Source organism: Aquarana catesbeiana, linkage group LG05, assembly GCF_042186555.1.
Source record: "Aquarana catesbeiana isolate 2022-GZ linkage group LG05, ASM4218655v1, whole genome shotgun sequence".
Classification (NCBI taxonomy): Eukaryota; Metazoa; Chordata; class Amphibia; order Anura; family Ranidae; genus Aquarana; species Aquarana catesbeiana.
The window spans coordinates 329890769-329911065 of NC_133328.1; positions in this window are offsets into that span (position 1 = coordinate 329890769).

Sequence of the window (20297 nt, forward strand, 5' to 3'; positions counted from 1 at the left end):
TGGAATTGATTATGCAAATCCTAAGTAAGGAGTGAGAAGAAATCAATATACAACATCCAATAAGGAATATACAATAGACATAATACAATTCAAAACATCGCCAATACATTTAGGCACAAAGCAATATGGGGGGGAATATGGGGGGAGGGAAAAAAAAGGGGGGGAGAGAAAAGGAGGGGGAGAAAGGGGGAGAGGGAGGGGTGTAGGATCGGTTTATTGTTGAAACAGGATAGGTAATGTATTTATAAAAATGATTTGTAGGAATGAACTTCATTCAGGCCTGGGGGTATGTGGGTGTTGAGTCGCTCGATCCAGATGGTTTCACGTCTTAGGATCGATCGGTCCCAATCACCCCCCCGCAGGTCTTTCATCACCTCCAAAACTCTAAATTTGACCACTTCTGACTGGTATCTATGATGTAGGCTAATATGGGGGCCTATCGTGGTAAGCTGGCCATTCGATGAATAGGACAGATGGTCACCTATTATCTGCCGTAGCTCTCTAATGGTCTTTCCTTCAAAAAATGCATTGCATGTACAGACCATAAGGTATTCTACTTCCCTCGTACCACAGTTGGCATGTGTGGGAGAGGAGAAAAGTTCTCCATTTGGAAGTATAAAAGTTGTACCTTCCTGCGCCCACGGGCAGTGTGAACAGTGGCCACAAGGGAAGGTGCCGCGGGGGCCAATGGGCCAGCAAAGCACCACCCGATAGTGGCTGCTGGTAAGTCTATCTCTTAGTGAGGTTGCTCTCCGAAACACCAATTCTGGGTTGGGTTTCACATATTTCCCCAAAATATGGTGGCCTTTTAGCAAATGCCAGTGATCTGACAATAGATTACATAGTTGATTGTGATGGGCAGAGAATTTAGTAACCATTTTAATGGTTTTTGATTGTTTTACACAAGGTGGGCCATACAAAAGAGATGATCTAGTTTGTGCAAGGGCCTTTTTAAAGGCCTTTCTGAGATTGGAGTGTAGCCTCATGCTAATAGGTGCTTGCGTAGTACAGATGCCTGAATGTGAAAATCCCCTTTCTCTGTACAATTGCGGCATAGCCTAAGGTATTGAGCATATGGTACCAAGGGACGGGGATGTGCACTCGAGGCATGGAACAGAGCATTGCCTGCCGAGGGCTTGCAATATAGATCTGTTCCTATTTGGCCAATAAGGTCCCTGATGATCCTTAAGTCAAGAAAGGGAATGGTGTTATGGTCATAACTTAAGGTAAAATGTAAATTGAATTGGTTAATGTTCAAATGATCAATAAATGCATTTAGCAATAACTCTGTTCTGGTCCAAATTTCCCCCTTATTCTCTTTTTCCTCCTCCCTCCCTCTCCGCTCTCCACCTCCCCTTTTTCCCCTTCCCCTTTTTCTTCCCCCCTTTCCCTTCTGTTCTCTTCATTTCTCTCTCTTTTCCCTCCCTTTTTTCCCCTCTTCCTCTTCCCTCCCCTCCCCTCATTTTTCTAACCTCAATTTTTCATTATTCATTATTCTACATTTTCTATCTATGGTTCCCCACCCTGCTTCCAATGGACTATTACTTTGTTGTAGCTGGCTACAGGTGACTACCTTTATTTATCATTACTTCATTTTATTTCTCTTCTTTAAAATCTGAATATCCATGTCCTCAAGTGTCTCCCGTGTCCGCCGTGGGGGGGATTACCTTTGGGTGCCTAAATAGGTGCTGCTTTGTGCTCCACTGGTCCCTATTGGTAAGCAGCACACGGACAAATAGGAACCTTAATACTCATATTATGTGTGTTCTACTGTATATAGTTTTGTTTATTTGTATTTTTATTTATTTTTTTGTCATTAAATATTTAAATGATTTTTGAATATGTAACTATGAAAATGTACTTGCCCTATAGATGGGAATGATTGACTCCTCCTGAGGAAGCGAAACATGTAGAGAACCACGTCAAGACGTACATCTCAGTTCCCCTTTTTACCAATGAGGTTCACCTGTTCTTTCGGAACCATTTGTATTTACCATGTACAGTTGTATTTACTGTTTATCCATTTATGTACAATTGCTTTTAATCATGTCCTTTTCTTAAATAAATTGTTAATTTTATTACAATGCCCTGCTTTATCTATGGGTGCCGTGATAGTCCTAATTCCTTTCTAAACCGGGGGCATGCTCGGAGTGGCCCCAGGTGTTTTTCTCCAATAGTTCACTTCAAAGGATGATGATACCTGCCCCAGCCCCTAGATCTAACCGATCGAGGCAACCCTCTCTATTTAAAATCAAGGTTATTCTTGTAGCATTGTCTTAGACTGATGGCTATGAGAGCAAAAGAGCCTACAGATTTAGTATATCAGACCCCTTTATTTCACTGAACAACTTTAATCATTCAACCAATACATCCCCTTTTCTATAGATATTATGATCATTACCTAACAATGTAGTTGTCACAGCTGTTTCCATTTACTGCCACTATTCATTTATTCTTTAAAGCTATTTTAAATACCATTGATTTGTTTACAAAGAACAGGGAGAGAAGAAAGAGCAAAGCCTGCTTGTTGTACCTGACTACATTGTACCTTTATGTTGATGTAATCCCACAGACAGTTCTAGCGCACATATTTGCTTTTTAATTTTTACTTTTTTAGGTTTCAGTATTAATCCTCTTTTCTGCATCTCTGTGGTTCCCAATTTGTCTAGCAGTAGGAAATATCCACAGTATCATATTTTTTTTATAGATATGGAATCTCCTATGTATACAAGGAACAATAAAATGTGTCTCTTCAAAGCATTTGGTGATTTCAATGTATTCCTATCTTTGTAGGTATTATACAACTAGAATTTACCATATAAATGTCTATTTCTTTTAATGTGAATAGTACAGGCTTGCTTGACAGCATATGTTGAAATGACTAAATAAACCATTAAAACTCATTTTTTTCTCACATTTTTATTGTCAGAAGGATACATTCATTTGCAGGAAATTATGCAGCATTTCTATGCTACAGTTCACAAATGTATTGTTTACATTGCAGTGGTAACAATTCTTTACACAAAGGTGTCAGAACAAACCTCACAAATGTAAATTAGACATTGAAAGAATTTTTGCAGAATGTAGGGACAATTACAACATTAAAAGGGTTTCCATTAAATGTACTAATAAATCAGCAAATTACTAAATAATAGGTACTTTAGTATTTTTAAAGCTAACCTGCAATCAGTTCAGAGTTATTTAAGTAAATCTTATGATTCATAGTAAGCTTGCCTGAGTACACCATCATACCTTAAGCAAACCCAGTGACTAAATTCTCACATAAGCCTTAACACGTTCATGTAATTTCAAAAATAATTTCAATATTATAAAATATGCAACTTTTTTAAACCACCTGGTGTTTCTGCCATAAATGTTTTTATTCAGGCACTTCCTTTTATAAGATGACAATGCTTGTCAGAATCATCCAGTGCACCAGGCAAAGATTCCAAATTGTGTCTCCTTCCCCCCTGATGTGCAAGCTTAGGGGATCCTACACCTAGCAGTCACTCACTTGTCAAAATTGCTGTTGCTGTCACTACTCCTGTCAGCCTTGCAACAGAAGGAAGGTGCCCCCAATAAACCATTGTGCCCAGGGCATCCCCTTCACCCTCCTGCCCACCCCTTGTCCTGGTCCTGATGCTTGGTCCCTGATCTCAGAATTATGATCCTGTGATCCATATTCCCTTTTTCATACAGACTTCCAGTGATTCAATGGAGACTACTGTGTGGGTACTAAGTGGCTGTTTAAACACACATTACACAGGCATGGTTGCCCATTGTTGTAGTCTGGAAACACACATGATATGCATCTATTTCTGGAGTACATTCATGTAGACAGAAAGTGGCTACAGAAAGTGGCTACAGGAGATCAGTAGTTCTTAGTTCTAGGGTTTACATCAACTTTAACAGTGTTTCCATGTTATCCCAGTGTTCCACGGGATTCCTTCCAAAATCTTTCTGGTATGAAGTACATGGAAATACTCCTGTCAATATGTGTAATGGCTAAGCATGTTTCCAGTCTCCAGGTGACAATGTTCTGGCTTGGTGATTGATTGGGACAGAAGAGCAAATCACAAAGTCTACATTTTTATAGGGTTTTTTTGTGGGGGGGGGGGTGAAACTAGGCTACAATTAGGAAGAAGAGGGTATCTGCCATTTGAAATTACTGTTATTTGTATTCTTTGACAAGGAATACGTGAATGTGTCTAAGTTCAGTTTGTGAGGATGTCATCTAACCCTGCATAAAGTCTAAAAATTCTCAACTTAAAATCAAAGATTCTAAAAGCCTATAATTGAATCGGGGTGAATCATAATAATCAATTCTGGCCACTCTCAAACTTAGGAAAATGGTTGTCCAAAAATAGCATACTGAGTTAGTGTCGGTTCACACTGAGGCAACACGACTTGCAGCGCAACTGCCTCAGGAGACCTGGACACGACAGGAGCGGCGACTTGCAAAACGACTTCTGTATAGAAGTCAATGCAAGTCGCCCCCAAAGTTGTACAGGAACCTTTTTGTAAGTCTGAGCGACTTGCGTCGCTCCTATTAGAACGGTTCCGTAGTACAAAACGGGATGCAACTTGTCAGGCGTCTAGGTCGCCTGACAAGTCGCCCCTGTGGGAACCGGGGCTAAAACTTTGTCATGGGGACACAAGTACCAATGAAAAGAAAAAAAAATACACAGCAGGAAAGGGGTCTCCTTTTAATGCAACTTCAAGGGTGACATGAAAAAAAAAACTTGAATTACATATTCAGAGATGTCTTTTTGCTGTATGTGGTGTTGCAGAACTAAACAATTTGAACAGAAGTTGTCAGCAGTGTTGTATTTTGGTATCACATATATAGAATGTGTAATTGATTTTTTTACATTTTGCATTATTGTTTAGTTTAAACAGCAGTACCCGAAAGGCTTAGTTTTTTCAGGGACAACTGATTTTCTATCCAGGGGTGTCCAGTGGTAATAGGTGTGAACTATTCCTACCATTCCTACCAGAATTCCTACCATCTATTATTTGCCAAAAATCCGGTATGCCCTCCAGGCAGGCCCATCGTGAGTGGTATCAATTCCATTACCTCACGAATAGGTAAATACTTATAATAATTTTTATTTGCAACCCATGGTCAGGAAAACACCTTCCTTTTTGAAAGATACCAGCTCTACGTTTAAACTTTTAGAGAATGTTGAATTACAAGATGGCTACATTATAGCCACAGCGGATGTGGCATCATTATATACCTGCATACCACATGAGAGAGGGATAGAGGCGGTTAAACACTTCTTAGACTGTGAACAGTCCTTGGCATCCTTCCAAGGTGAATATTTGATAGAGCTCCTGGAATTCGCAACCAAACACAATTATTTTTGGTTCAACCAACATTACTATGTCCAACAATGCAGTGTAGCCATGGGAGCGAAATTCGCTCCAAGTCTTGCGAATCTCTTTATGGCCAAATGGGAGGAGGATGCCGTCTATACCCATGAGACCACCTTCTTGATGCTATGGGTAAGGTACATAGACGACATCCTCCTCCTATGGAGTGGGACCTCTGAAACATTGAAAGAATTTTTTGAATACCTCAATTCTAAGGACAGTGGTATCTCTCTTACATATGAAGCCAGTGAAAACGAGATCCACTTTCTTGATTTAGAAATCAAAATTGTCAATAAGCAATTCAAATTTAATACATATTTCAAATCAACAGATCGAAACAGCTTTATCCCTAGGGACAGCTGTCATCACAGATCTTGGCTTAATGCAGTTCCTCGCAGTCAGTTCTTGAGACTGCATAGGAACTGTACCGATACAGATATGTTCATTGCGCAAGCAGGTGTCTTGAAACAAAGATTCCTGGATAAGGGATATGACAATGCTGCCTTAGACGTTGAACTTCAGAGAGTTATTAATACAGATAGAAACTCCCTTCTTGCAACTAAACCAGAGAGAGAACCAGATGTCACATACAAATGGGCCATGCTAACTTCATATTCAATATAGCATAAGCAAATTAAGAACATCATGAAGAAGCATTGGGAGGTCCTCAGACAAGCCAACATTTTAGGGAAGATGCTACCCGAACAGGCCAAAATTATCTTTAAAGGAGCACCATCCCTACAGGGCCATGTAGCACCCAATGTTGTCAACCCTCCAGTGCGTCCTTCCTTCTTCCATGACTGGACGGGTTTTTTCCCCTGCAGGAAGTGTGTCGTCTGCCAACATAACACATTAGAAGGATGCAAATTGACAGAGTTTACATCTACTGTCACAGGAAGGAGATATACCATTAAACCCTTCTGTACATGTAACTCTAGATACGTAGTATATTTAATTGTTTGCCCATGCGGCAAACAATATGTTGGCCGAACAACTAGAACCTTTACTATAAGAGTGGGGGAACACATTAGTCTTATTAAAAGTAGGGACTCGAAACATAGTGTACCTAGACACTATAAAGAATTCCACAACAGCAGTCCAATAGGTTCACAATTTTTAGTAATTGACAAATACACTCCACCTTGGAGGGGGGGCACCATGACCAGAGGCGTTTCTCGTCTTGAAACGTTCTGGATACACGCACTACAGTCCCTCTGTCCCACAATTTCCCCTTTGTCTTGTCATTCAGGACAACATATGCACACTTTTTGCATCCACACATTAAGGTTTTTGTAATACTATGGGACGTCTATTGACATTCCCTTTTCACTTTTATTTTGGATTAATCACCATCTTCTTATTTCTTTAGATTGATTTGTGCACCGCTGTTTCTCTTTAACATCTTCAAAACGGGGAGATATGAGAGAATCATTTCCAATACATGGAGGTCCTGGGGGCGGCCCCATCGACTTCTGTCAAATATGCCCGCCCACCGGCATAACTTTGTGTGTTGACATGGCAACACGTTATGTCATTCTCAGTGGCCTGTTGTAACGCCAGGCTAATGGTGACGACATCACGCTTAGCCAACCACTATACAGAGACGTGACACGCGAAGGATGGTGGCTCTGCTTCTGCACTCCACACTATGGGAAGTGCACGGCTGACCATGACGTTACAAACAACACTCGGGTTATGTAGCTTTTTTGCGCAATGTCTGCCGTCTCACATCTCATAGGATGAACCCAGAACTTGCCGTTTTTTAGAGACGGATAGTCCCCCTTCTATTTATTCGTTTTTTACAAGAGGTGTTTCACTGGAATAACACATATAATGTAGCAAAATGATATATATGTTGTAATTCATTATTAACATTAAGGTGCTGGAACGCACAGCAACAAATAACAAAGAGGCTTGGAACGCACGTGGGTCCTCCATCTTGGCTGTACCCGGAAGTGCAATAAGAAAATTGGCACGAGGTGGATTCTCATCAAGGGGGTCACAGTACCTTTATAAAGGAGTATGGCAGCAGTGGTTGAGATGAAGATGAAGGCTAGTGAGACAAAACGCGTCGGTAGACTCCACTGCCTGCCATAATTTTATATTAAGTGCTTTTTTACTACAAAAAATGTAAGTGTTTTACCTTTTTTAATAAATTTTCTTTATAACGGAATTATGCTATGTGGCCCTTTTTCTATTCTTTATAGGCTATTCTCCTGAGACGGGCTACTACTTAGAAGAGTTCCTTTAGGGGGCGTGGCTTGCCTTGAGAGAAGATGGCTGCTTGATCACTTGGCTCCCTCTCACCACAGCCTAAATTCTACAACTACTGGGGTCTACAGCTTCCATCCAACCCCCAATAATGGGAACTTCATCTCGTGGATCATCACACAGCAGATCCCGTTCCCCGAGAGAAATCGCCAATCGTGTGAGCCACACGATACCGGAGATCTTCCGGACACAGCGCCCAACAATGGCGACCTCCCTGCCTGCCTCATCCTCCTCGCAGTCCCATACCGAGATCATCCTTACCCCCACCGATCCTGGCATCAGCCCGCAGGCACCTACTCTGCCCTCTCAACGCCAACCAAGCCTGCAAGACCTACAAGCGGTGGCAGCGGACATTAAAGACACACTGTTCTCAGCCATTACTGATCTACGCCACAAATTGCAGGCCATCACAGGCCGCATACAGCGCGTGGAGGACAACGCAGCACGGCAACAGACAACAGTGACAAAGGTCCAGTACAAAACCGACCTCCACACCATGCAGCTGAGAGATCTTCAGCGCCACGTTGAAAATCTTGACAACCGCGGTCGCAGACACAACCTGAGGGTAAGGGGGATACCTGAATCGGTGGAACAAGATGACATCTCCCTGGTAGTGACAGGTCTCTATAATCGTTTATTACACCGACTGGAACAAACACCGATCACCATGGATCGTATCCACAGAGCGCTTCGCCCCAAAGGCAGGGACACTGACCCCCCTCGTGACATCATTTGCTTCGTGAACGACTTCTCCATTAAAGAAGAGATCCTTCACAAAGCCCGCGAAAAATCCAATCTGGAATATAATGGCAGTCCCATCCACATCTATCAAGACCTCTCAGCTATCACGCTACGTCACCGCAAAGACCTGCGCCCTCTACTGGACGTATTGAGAACAAGAGGAATCAGGTATCGTTGGAATTTTCCCTTCGGCCTCTCCGCCTCATCTCAGGGCCGCTCAGCTCTTCTAAGGGTCCCGGAGGATCTACACAATTTCTGCCGTACGCTGGACATACCCTACACACCAGTCCCGAACTGGTACGCTGAATTCACCCCACAATCCCCCATCCGCAGTCCTTCAATGGAAGAACCGATGGACGCGCACAACACCAGCTTCCGCAGAAGATGTTCACCGTCCGCCAACAGATCCGGCCCCCCTCCTGGAACACATTATCAGCCATCCAGCCCCATGTCAGCTCCCCTTCCTCGCAGAGCACGGCGAGACCACTGACAACTCAGTTTACCATGTAAGTAACCATCAGGAAACCGCAGCTACCTTCTTACTCCAGACTCATCCGCATGTACCCTCCACATCAGACGAACTTTACATTCCCCTGACGATTCCTTTCCTGAAACACACCGAAGAAGACACAGGAAATCTGATTCTTTGATGGACTCCTCCTGACACCCTTGCAGTGCCAGCTGACACACGGATCACTCTGACTCTTCCACCGTGCCATCTAACTTTAAAGACTTATGAACAACAACATGTGACAGACTAGATATATTCTGCCCTGCTCAGCAACCCCGCTACATCACGGAAGCTCGGCTTCACTACACCCTCGACCAGAAACTCTCACGCCACATCATCATACCCCCCTAAACGGGGCACCGAAGAAGACGACATCCCCTGACCAATGCCGATGTCACTCTCCTACTTCCTTGCTAAACCCCCAATGCTATAGGTAATATTTGTGACACCTTTTTAAGACATGTCATACACTGCAACGCACACTGTTATCCACCCAAGTTAGGACACCAAACACAGTCTAACACCTAATACAGTGCTCAAAGACATGGGTTTTAATAATGCCTTAACATATAGAGCCAAACTGCCCGAAGCTACTAGCATCATGTACACCTCCGAAGTACTTTGGAGCTATACATGCATTATAATGCTCCCAAGGGCCTCACACCACATCACCACACATAGATAATTGGGAAACAAACAGCAGTGATTACGTGATGGCTTGCCAATATATTCATTACACTGACACCCTCGGACAACTGGGGGCACAGGCACTGTTGCTCTCACACATAGCTCTACTGTTCACCTCAAAACACCTCCTTGGATACGCGGGGAACCAATCACGGAGGCTCTCAAGCGCACGCTTACAAATCACACTGAGATTACCTTTATGGGCTACCGAGACATACGACGTGAACGCTCCACTACACCCACACACTGCCCGCATCGATACTTCCCCAACGAGGGGTTGGAAACAGAGAAAAATGGGCTCTAATGCATCCACACCCTGATCACATCAACTCACAACACACAGGCTGATAGACATAGCGGCCTCACCACATTCACACGCAGAGTACATCACAATATCGCACACTGACAACTAAATTTGCCAATACAGTCGTCCCCTGGAGCTCACACGTTGATTACATCTATACTCCCCAGCAAGACCACAGAGCACAACCGCTGACAAGCTCCACAGTTTGTACAACTCCTAGTTACAACAGTTATTATTTTGTTCTGGTTGACACCCCTTTCTTTATTGTTCAAGTTGTTATAGAAAGTTTGCATCATAAGACCTTTCACAGAGCATAGGAGCAGATGCTAATGTGTTATTGTTGTACCACTTCAATGAAACTACATTTACAATCATTATAGACGGAAATACTACGGAGTCCTCTTTAGGTATATTCCTCTCGGTACACTCTCAAATGGCTTTCCCAGTTAATCGGACCGTAAGTCATTCTATATAACACACCTCCCTAAACAAATTTTGAGGCCCTTGACAAGCGGAAGATTCCATCTGTTGCCAGCACCTCACTGCTTACTCCCATACTTTATAACAAACCTCTCAATCCACCCCTCCCACATCTAAGTCCTTCAACATACTACCCCATCCACACCCCCAGCATCACTTCCGAAGGCTGCTGGTGAGATGGACCTCATTGGTCATTCATATTTACTACCCTTTCCACACATAACCAAATTTATCTCAAGTACCGAACCAACCCCCACATAGTGGGTACCCATCACTCATCTGAACCATACACTCCAACACCAAACTATTTCCACTAAATTTTTCCGGCATATACAATTCTGTGGTACCGAACACCGAAGTAGGTGATCAAACTACCACATAGTGCCGGTTCCTCTAACCCTTCCCTTCCCCTCTCGACACTCCTTCCCCCACCCCACTGATCCTACTTGACACCTCTTTCTACCCTACCCTACAACCTGCCACAGCCCAAATCACAACACACATACCCATAAATTCACCATGGTTCCTAAAGCTAGCAACACGCAGAAACCCGTGCTCAAAATTGTCTCGCTCAATGTAAAGGGACTCAACACCCCAGAAAAAAGATCTAAACTCCTCCTTACCATGCAAAGACTTAACGCCAGCATCATAATGTTACAGGAAACACATTTCCGCTCTGACAACACCCCTAAACTTTTCAACGCCCATTTTCCAACCGCAATACATGCTACCAACCCCCAACATAAAACAAAAGGGGTATCGATCCTTATCACAAAACACTGTCCCTTCAGCATCACTGACTCTCTCATTGATGCCGATGGCAGATATCTCTTCCTAAAAGGCTCGATTCAAAACAAAACTATGACACTGGCGAACATATACGCTCCAAACAAAAATCAGGTACCATTTTTTAGATCAGTCAACACTACGCTAACATCCTTCCAAGAAGGTACTCTTGTACTGGGCGGAGATTTTAATGTTCCCCTGAACCCCATTCAAGACACATCCACAGGAACTACAACTATACCATACAAAGCCTTGAAGAATATAAAAACCCTACTGAAACGATTATTACTTCATGATACATGGCGCACCCTAAACCCAGACACTAGGGATTAAACCTTTTATTCAGCGCCTCACCATCGATATTCTAGAATAGATTATTTATTCTTGACCCAAAATGATCTACCTCTACTTCACCAGGCCTCTATCGAACCCATGACTATATCGGACCACCATCCCATCTCCATGTCACTACAACTTCCTGACACCACACCACGCTCAAGAATATGAAGGTTAGATCCCTCCTTACTCACTGACCCCTCTATCGCAGCAAACGCAGAAGCCACTATAAAACATTTCTTTCTAGAAAACAACCCAGATGACACCTCCCCAATTAATAATTGGGAAGCTCATAAAAGCGTAATAAGGGGCACCTTCCTAGCAGCAGCGGCCAAAAGAAACAAGGAAAAAAGGAAGGCACACTCAGAATTAATCGAAAAGATTCGCCACCTTGAAGGGTTACATAAACAATCCCAAGCACTTACTGCCCTGAAAGATTTAATTCAGGCTAGGACAGATCTATTAGACCTATTGGATAAACAGATACAACGCAAATACATACTCTCCAAAAAGAAATATTATGAATTTGGTAACAAAGCAAGTAAAATGTTGGCCAGAGCACTACAAGTTTCCAAATCCAATAACACCATACACTACATCACCAACCCCTCAGGACAAAAAATTAACAAAACTCCCGACATCGCACATCAATTTGTACAATATTATAGTAAACTATACAACTTAGCCACCCCCCCTCCACCTAAAGACGGCACCACTCGATCCCAACTAATATCTGATTTCTTAAAACGGTATAGCCCAACCCCCATATCGGAATCCATAGCGCACGATTTAAACGCCCCACTTACACGTACGGAAGTTGACAATGCCCTCAAACAAATGAAAACAGGTAAAAGCCCTGGCCCAGACGGCCTAACCGCCGGTTACTACAAAACGTACTCAGAAATACTTACCCCTGCCTTTTTAAAAGCCTTCAATTCCTTCGCACATCCGGTCGACCCCCCACGAGACCTTCTAACAGCCCATATAGCAGTAATTCCTAAACCGGGCAAAGACCAATCCTTAGTTACAAACTACAGGCCCATCTCATTGCTCAACGTTGATCTCAAATGGTACGCCAAAACCCTAGCGAACAGACTTCTACCCCTGATCCCCCACCTTGTTGGTCTTGACCAGGTGGGCTTTGTCCCCGGTAGGGAAGCGAGGGATAATACCCTAAAAGCAATTAACATCCACCACTGGCTCACGACCACCAGGAATAAGGGATTTATGCTTTCCCTGGACGCGGAGAAGGCATTCGACAGAGTGGCATGGGACTACATGAGAGAAACCCTCAAAGCCATAGGACTCCCACAAACAATGTTAAACTACATTTCAGCACTATACTCTAGTCCTACTGCAAAAGTCCAAGTTAATGGCCACCTGTCGAATGCCTTCCCCGTGTCAAATGGAACCCGCCAGGGCTGCCCACTTTCCCCTTTAATCTTCATTCTCTCCCTGGAACCTCTCCTTAGACGTCTTAGAGACAACCCAGACATTAAAGGTATCTAAATCAAACACCACACGTATAAATTAGCCGCATTTGCTGACGACATTCTTCTATTCCTCACAGACCCTCTCACCTCAATTCCAAACTTACTTAAAGACTTCCAAACTTTCAATGCCCTCTCAAATCTCCAAATCAATTTCTCAAAATCGAATGCCCTGAATATCTCCCTACCCGCAGAAATCTGTCAACAATGCCAATGCAACTTTCCTTTCACTTGGAACAAGCAAGCAATCCCATACTTAGGCATCCAATTACTTTCTTCACTAGCTGATTTGTATACTCTAAACTACGCCACTCTCCTTCGAACAATACAAACAGACCTTAATAAACGGTCCTCGGGACAGTTCTCCTGGTTCGGCAGGGCCGCTATCGTAAAAATGAATATCTTACCCAGAATCTTATATCTTTTACAAACTATCCCAATTAAACTACCACCCAAATTCTTCTCTACATTCCGAACTGCATGCACAGCCTTCATATGGGGTAAATTACGCCCGAGAGTTAGCTTCGCGAGACTCACGGCACCCAAACTCTTAGGAGCCATAGGTCTACCAGACATACGCAAATATCAACAAGCGTGCCACCTAGCTAGGATCGTTGATTGGAACGTACATCCCGGACAGAAGGACTGGATCCAACTTGAACAGTCACTATCGAATGTGCCCATTCAACATCTCCCATGGATAGACCCCTCCTTTCTACCCCCTGAATATGCTCAACATCCACTTATTCACCCTACACTGCTCTCATTCCGCACTGCATGTAGTACCAATAACATCTCCTCAGTTAAAGGTCCGATGACACCTTTACGATTGAACCCTAAATTCATTCCAGGTATGCACTCCTCTTTTTTAACAGACCTATGGCCCCACCAAATTGCTAGAGCCAAACATTTCTTTGTCGGGAATCGCCTTCTTTCACTAACCGAGCTGGCCTCTCAATCGGGGGCAAACTCCTTTCCCTTTTGGACGTACATCCAAATCAGAAACTTCTTTATCAAACCCAAACCTACTCCAGACTGGTCTAGACTCACGACCCCATTTGAAAATCTCTGTTTAAGTGACAGACCCCTTACACATCTCATTTCGCAAACATACAACCTCTTATTCAACGACTAAACCCTTAAAAAACACTGGAACATCAGACAGTGGGAACGAGATCTATCCAGAAGCTTGAGTGACCAAGAGTGGTCTAACATTAACTCCCTGATCCACAAGGGTTCGATGAACGTGCAAGTCCAAGAAAACGCCTATAAAGTATTTTCCAGATGGTATAGGACCCCACTTCTGCTACACCGTTTCAACCCACAAATACCCCAGACCTGCTGGAGATGTGATTCGGAAGCAGGCTCATTTCTCCATATCTGGTGGTCTTGCACCAAAATCCAACCCTTCTGGAAGGAAGTCCAGGCAATGATCACACAAATCACCACATACTCCCTGGACCTAGACCCCACAATGTTTTTACTACATCACTCTTCAACGCATATCCCATCTTACCACCGCTCCTTGACCATGCATCTGGTGAACGCAGCAAGAATGTGTATACCCCCCAAATGGCGCTCCTCAGAACCGCCTACCATAAAAGAATGGTTCCAACGCATTAACCAAACGAAAGTAATGGAAGATCTCATCCATCACTCAAACGACACACAAGCTAAGTTCACCAGAACCTGGTCATGTTGGATACACTTTACTACAACGGCTGACTACAAAAAATACATAGTCTGAATGACTACACCGGGCTGTGGCAGGTCACAAACAACACCCTGTTCTCCCCTCCCAACCTCCATACTACCCCTCCCCCCCCCCAGCTTATCTCTCCTGTTTCCTATCTGCGACCCACCCTTTTCATCTCACATCATCAGTACATGCCATCATCTATGCTTAACTCAGGATATGATTCCAAAACATCCTATTCCAAAATCCTTACTCTCCTAATCGTGCAATGAAAATTTATTAAATAAATAAAATGTTTTTCTGTAAATGAATAGTTTATTATAGGATTTCAGATTGTACCTTGACCACTCCATGGGATTGTACACAAAGAAACAGTATCGTTTATATGCTTCTTATGGTGATCGTTAATAGATACCTTTGTTGTCTAAACCCTACAATCAAAGCGGCTGCGCCCGCATTACTACATTTGCATGTGAATTCCACTCATTGCATGTTTCTTACTTCCTATTGCTTACTATACATGTCAATCTCTGTTTGAAATTTTCAATAAAAATTTGATTTAAAAAAAAAAAAAAAAAGAAGAGTTCCTTTAAAGTTCTGGATGTTTTTGGGATTCCACCGCCATTTGGTCAAAAGATCTTCCTTTATTGCTGGTTGGTAATACAAGCTTCTATGTGGAGGGCCCATCACATTCACGTTTCTTTATATTAGCTACTCACGTAGTGAACAGAATCATTTTATTCAATATATTGGACTATGAACACTTCTCTGCACTCAACTGACATTTGAAGACCATCAGAGATTATATTATGTACTATGTGAAGTGTTATGCCCCGTACACACGGTCGGACTTTGTTCGGACATTCCAACAACAAAATCCTAGGATTTTTTCCAACGGCTGTTGGCTCAAACTTGTCTTGCATACACACGGTCACACAAAGTTGTCGGAAAATCCGATCGTTCTAAACGCGGTGACGTAAAACACGTACATTGGGACTATAAACGGGGCAGTGGCCAATAGCTTTCATCTCTTTATTTATTCTGAGCATGCGTGGCACTTTGTCCGTCGGATTTGTGTACACACGATTGGAATTTCCGACAACGGATTTTGTTGTCGGAAAATTTTATAGCAAGCTCTCAAACTTTGTGTGTCGGAAAATCCGATGGAAAATGTGTGATGGAGCCTACACACGGTCAGAATTTCTGACAACAAGGTCCTATCACACATTTTCCATCGGAAAATCCGACCGTGTGTATGGGGCATAAGAGAGATCTGTATACCTTGTTTCTTTCTGTTTTTGGTGTACGCAATATTACAACTATTTGCTCATTGGACATAATAAGCGCTACACTTTATATGCACCAATAGGTGTGAACTGACATGTGGTAGTAACAGTTATAACACATCTAAAAACTATAGAAAATATTACTCTGAAAAAATTCATCTCAACTTCATACAAATTGACCAATGGCAAAAATGGATTCATAGTATAGTTTGTGAGCATCTTTTTGTTTTGCAGTATCACACTTTTTGCATCCACACATTAAGGTTTTTGTAATACTATGGGACGTCTATTGACATTCCCTTTTCACTTTTATTTTGGATTAATCACCATCTTCTTATTTCTTTAGATTGATTTGTGCACCGCTGTTTCTCTTTAACATCTTCAAAACGGGGAGATATGAGAGAATCATTTCCAATACACGGAGGTCCTGGGGGCGGCCCCATCGACTTCTGTCAAATATGCCCGCCCACCGGCATAGCTTTGTGTGTTGACATGGCAACACGTTATGTCATTCTCAGTGGCCTGTTGTAACGCCAGGCTAATGGTGACGACATCACGCTTAGCCAACCACTATACAGAGACGTGACACGCACGCGAAGGATGGTGGCTCTGCTTCTGCACTCCACACTATGGGAAGTGCACGGCTGACCATGACGTTACAAACAACACTCGGGTTATGTCACTTTTTTGCGCAATGTCTGCCGTCTCACATATCTAATAGGATGAAGATATGTGTGGGTAGGGGCAAGTGGCGCTACCTATATGGGTACGTATCTGTTATGTATTAGCTATATAGCTCAAAATTAGTTATGTGCTCTCCTAGTAGTGAATAAGTGTGCTTGGGCAAACCCGTGTAATAAAGTGTATATATGCCCAATGGGATAATTATCCCGTAACAAGAAACCCGATTTACCACCAAAGTGTATATGTATATACAAATGTGACAGAAATTATCATCAGTACCATTAATTGTAAATAATAAATAAATATGACTGCACACAACTCTCACCTATTTTATAAAGGATTAACCTTATTTTACAATTTGTTCTTATACTTCCTACAGTGGCTAATATAGAGTCTTTTATTCGTCCACATCCAGTGCCATCCACTGGTTACATATTGCCACTAAATATCCATTGTGCACAATTAACGTGACCAACCAATCTATATATATATATAAATAAAAATGTGTATATAAAGTGATCCGTTGTTTCAAAAATATACCAGTTGTAACACAGTTGTAATATATAAAAAATTGTGGATAAAAATCAATATTATGAAAGTTCTATCTTGAAGATATTTCATTCAAAAAATTCCTGCGTGAAGTGACTGTGGTGATGACAGTTGAAATCCAGTGACTTAGGTGCTCCCCCTCAAGGGTCCCCACTCACCCGCTCCCTGCACCCCTGCAGGGGTAAAAAGCATCTGGTATCCTCGCTACTTTCTTGGAATCCGATGTAGTTGTCCAATGGGGTTATCCTTAGAGGGCTTCCACTCCAGGTGTAACTGTCCTTCAGGTTTAGGCTTTATCCTTTCAGGAGCCGCTGTAAAGATGTGTGTGCGAAGTGGGGGCGGAGTCTAACACCACGCTCTCTCACTCATCGCGTCCCTGGTTGCTAGGAGACCAGACAGTTCCATTCACTGTCTATGGCTGGCATCGGCGCCGGTGGGTGGGAGAGAGAGCGCAGCCACAGACAGGGCAGTGTGACCCGGGCGGCTGCTGCAGGACATTGGCCACTGGAGCGGGGAAGAAGGGTGGCCGGGAGAACACAGCCCACGACTGCTGGTGAGAGGCGGGGCCGCGAGCTGATAGACAGCAGAAATGAAGGGCGGAGCCTGTTACAGAGACCGCCAATCAGGTGCGAGCGCGCGGCGAGAGGGCGTTATCTTACTGCGTCACTGACGGAGCTTCAGTCTGAGAGTAGCGGAACCATTGGCCTGTTCTCCGTCACGCCCACCTTGATGTCTTCCTAAAGGTACGCCTCCAATAGGATGAACCCGGAACTTGACGTTTTTTAGAGACGGATAGTCCCCCTTCTATATATTCATTTTTTACAAGAGGTGTTTCACTGGAATAACACATATAATGTAGCAAAACGATATATATGTTGTAATTCATTATTAACATTAGGGTGCTGGAACGCACAGCAACAAATAACAAAGAGGCTTGGAACGCACGCGGGTCCGCCATCTTGGCTGTACCCGGAAGTGCAATAAGAAAATTGGCACGAGGTGGATTCTCATCAAGGGGGTCACAGTACCTTTATAAAGGAGTATGGCAGCAGTGGTTGAGTACCCCAGATGAAGTCTAGTGAGACAAAACACGTCGGGAGACTCCACTGCCTGCCATAATTTTATATTAAGCGCTTTTTTACTACAAAAAATGTAAGTGTTTTACCTTTTTTAATAAATTTGCTTTATAACGGAATTATGCTATGTGGCCCTTTTTCTATTCTTTATAGGCTATTCTCCTGAGACGGGCTACTACTTAGAAGAGTTCCTTTAAAGTTCTGGATGTTTTTGGGATTCCATTTGGTCAAAAGATCTTCCTTTATTGCCGGTTGGTAATACAAGCTTCTATGTGGAGGGCCCATCACATTCACGTTTCTTTATATTAGCTACTCACGTAGTGAACAGAATCATTTTATTCAATATATTGGACTATGAACACTTCTCTGCACTCAACTGACATTTGAAGACCATCAGAGATTATATTATGTACTATGTGAAGTGTTAGAGAGATCTGTACACCTTGTTTCTTTCTGTTTTTGGTGTATGCAATATTACAACTATTTGCTCATTGGACATAATAAGTGCTACACTTTATATGCACCAATAGGTGTGAACTGACATGTGGTAGTAACAGTTATAACACATCTAAAAACTATAGAAAATATTACTCTGAAAAAATGCATCTCAACTTCATACAAATTGACCAATGGCAAAAATGGATTCATAGTATAGTTTGTGAGCATCTTTTTGTTTTGCAGTATCACAATGCATAAACACAGGACTTAAAGCTCTGTGGGAATACAACCTCAATAAGACAAGTCATCAGCAAAAGGCCCACACTCCACCTCCTCAAGGGGAAATAGCAGCCACTTTTATTTAGAGTGTTGCTACTGCACCCTTTTTCTGTTCCCCCTCTTTAGAGGTGCCCTGCCTCTAGAGAGGAATGGAAATCGACTGACTTGCATGGTTTTATGCAGGCATCACTGGGTAGGAAAATATCTAGTCCCATGTTTCCTGCAAAGCTTTGGCCTGGCTTTACTCTGTAGTAGCATGACACCTCTGCAGTGTTTGAATGACCACCACGGAAAGAGAAACAATAACTACTGAGTATCAATATAAAAGATATAAAAGGCGTAAAATAATATTGGACACACTGAGCATTGGTAAGGGAAGACTGATTATCATTGTAATGCCGCTCTTTGACTACTAACCAACAATTTGTTTGGAATTTGGAACAGATTGAGCGGACTTTACTGGTACCAGAGAAAGACAATCACTACATAATTTTACTAAATCTCTTTATTACAAAAAAATTTAAACAATGTTTACATATATAAAAGCAAGAAACATAAGGTTCTGATCAATATGACCACTTAGTTGATATCAGATTGATCTCTGTTACTATTAAGTCAAGAGGTTGACACGTTTCACTTTTATGCTTCCTCAGAACCTTTTTTCTTTGCCTATAGACAGAGACGTTGTTTAAAGAAAAAGAGGGAGATATCACATTTGTATCAGATATAAAATATAGCATAACATTTTACCAATCGAGTCCCCATATAAAATATAACTATATACAGAGATACAATGTGTATCAAGAGCCACTTACATGCACTTTGTATGTAAGTGGCTCTTGATACACATTGTATCTCTGTATATATGTATATGGGGTACTAGATTGGTAAAACATTATGCTATATTTTATATCTGATAAAAATGTGATATCTTCCCCTTTTTCTTTAAACAGGGCCTCTGTATATAAGCAAGGAAATAAGGTCCCGAGGAAGCATAAAAGCAAAACGCATCAACCTCTTGACCTAATAGTAACAGAGATCAATCTGATATCAACTAAGTAGTCATATTGATCAGAACCTTATTTTTCTTGTTTTTATATGTGTAAGCATTTTTTTATGTTTTGTAATAAAGAGATTTTGTAAAATTATGTAGTGTTTGTCCTTCTCTGGTACCAGTAAAGTCTGCTCAATGTGTCCAAATTCCAAACAAATTCTATATGGATGAGGTATAGCACAAAAAATAAACTACAAATGACTTAAATTCCAAACAACTACTAAGTTGTCCTAGACTGGCCAGTTTAGCCTAA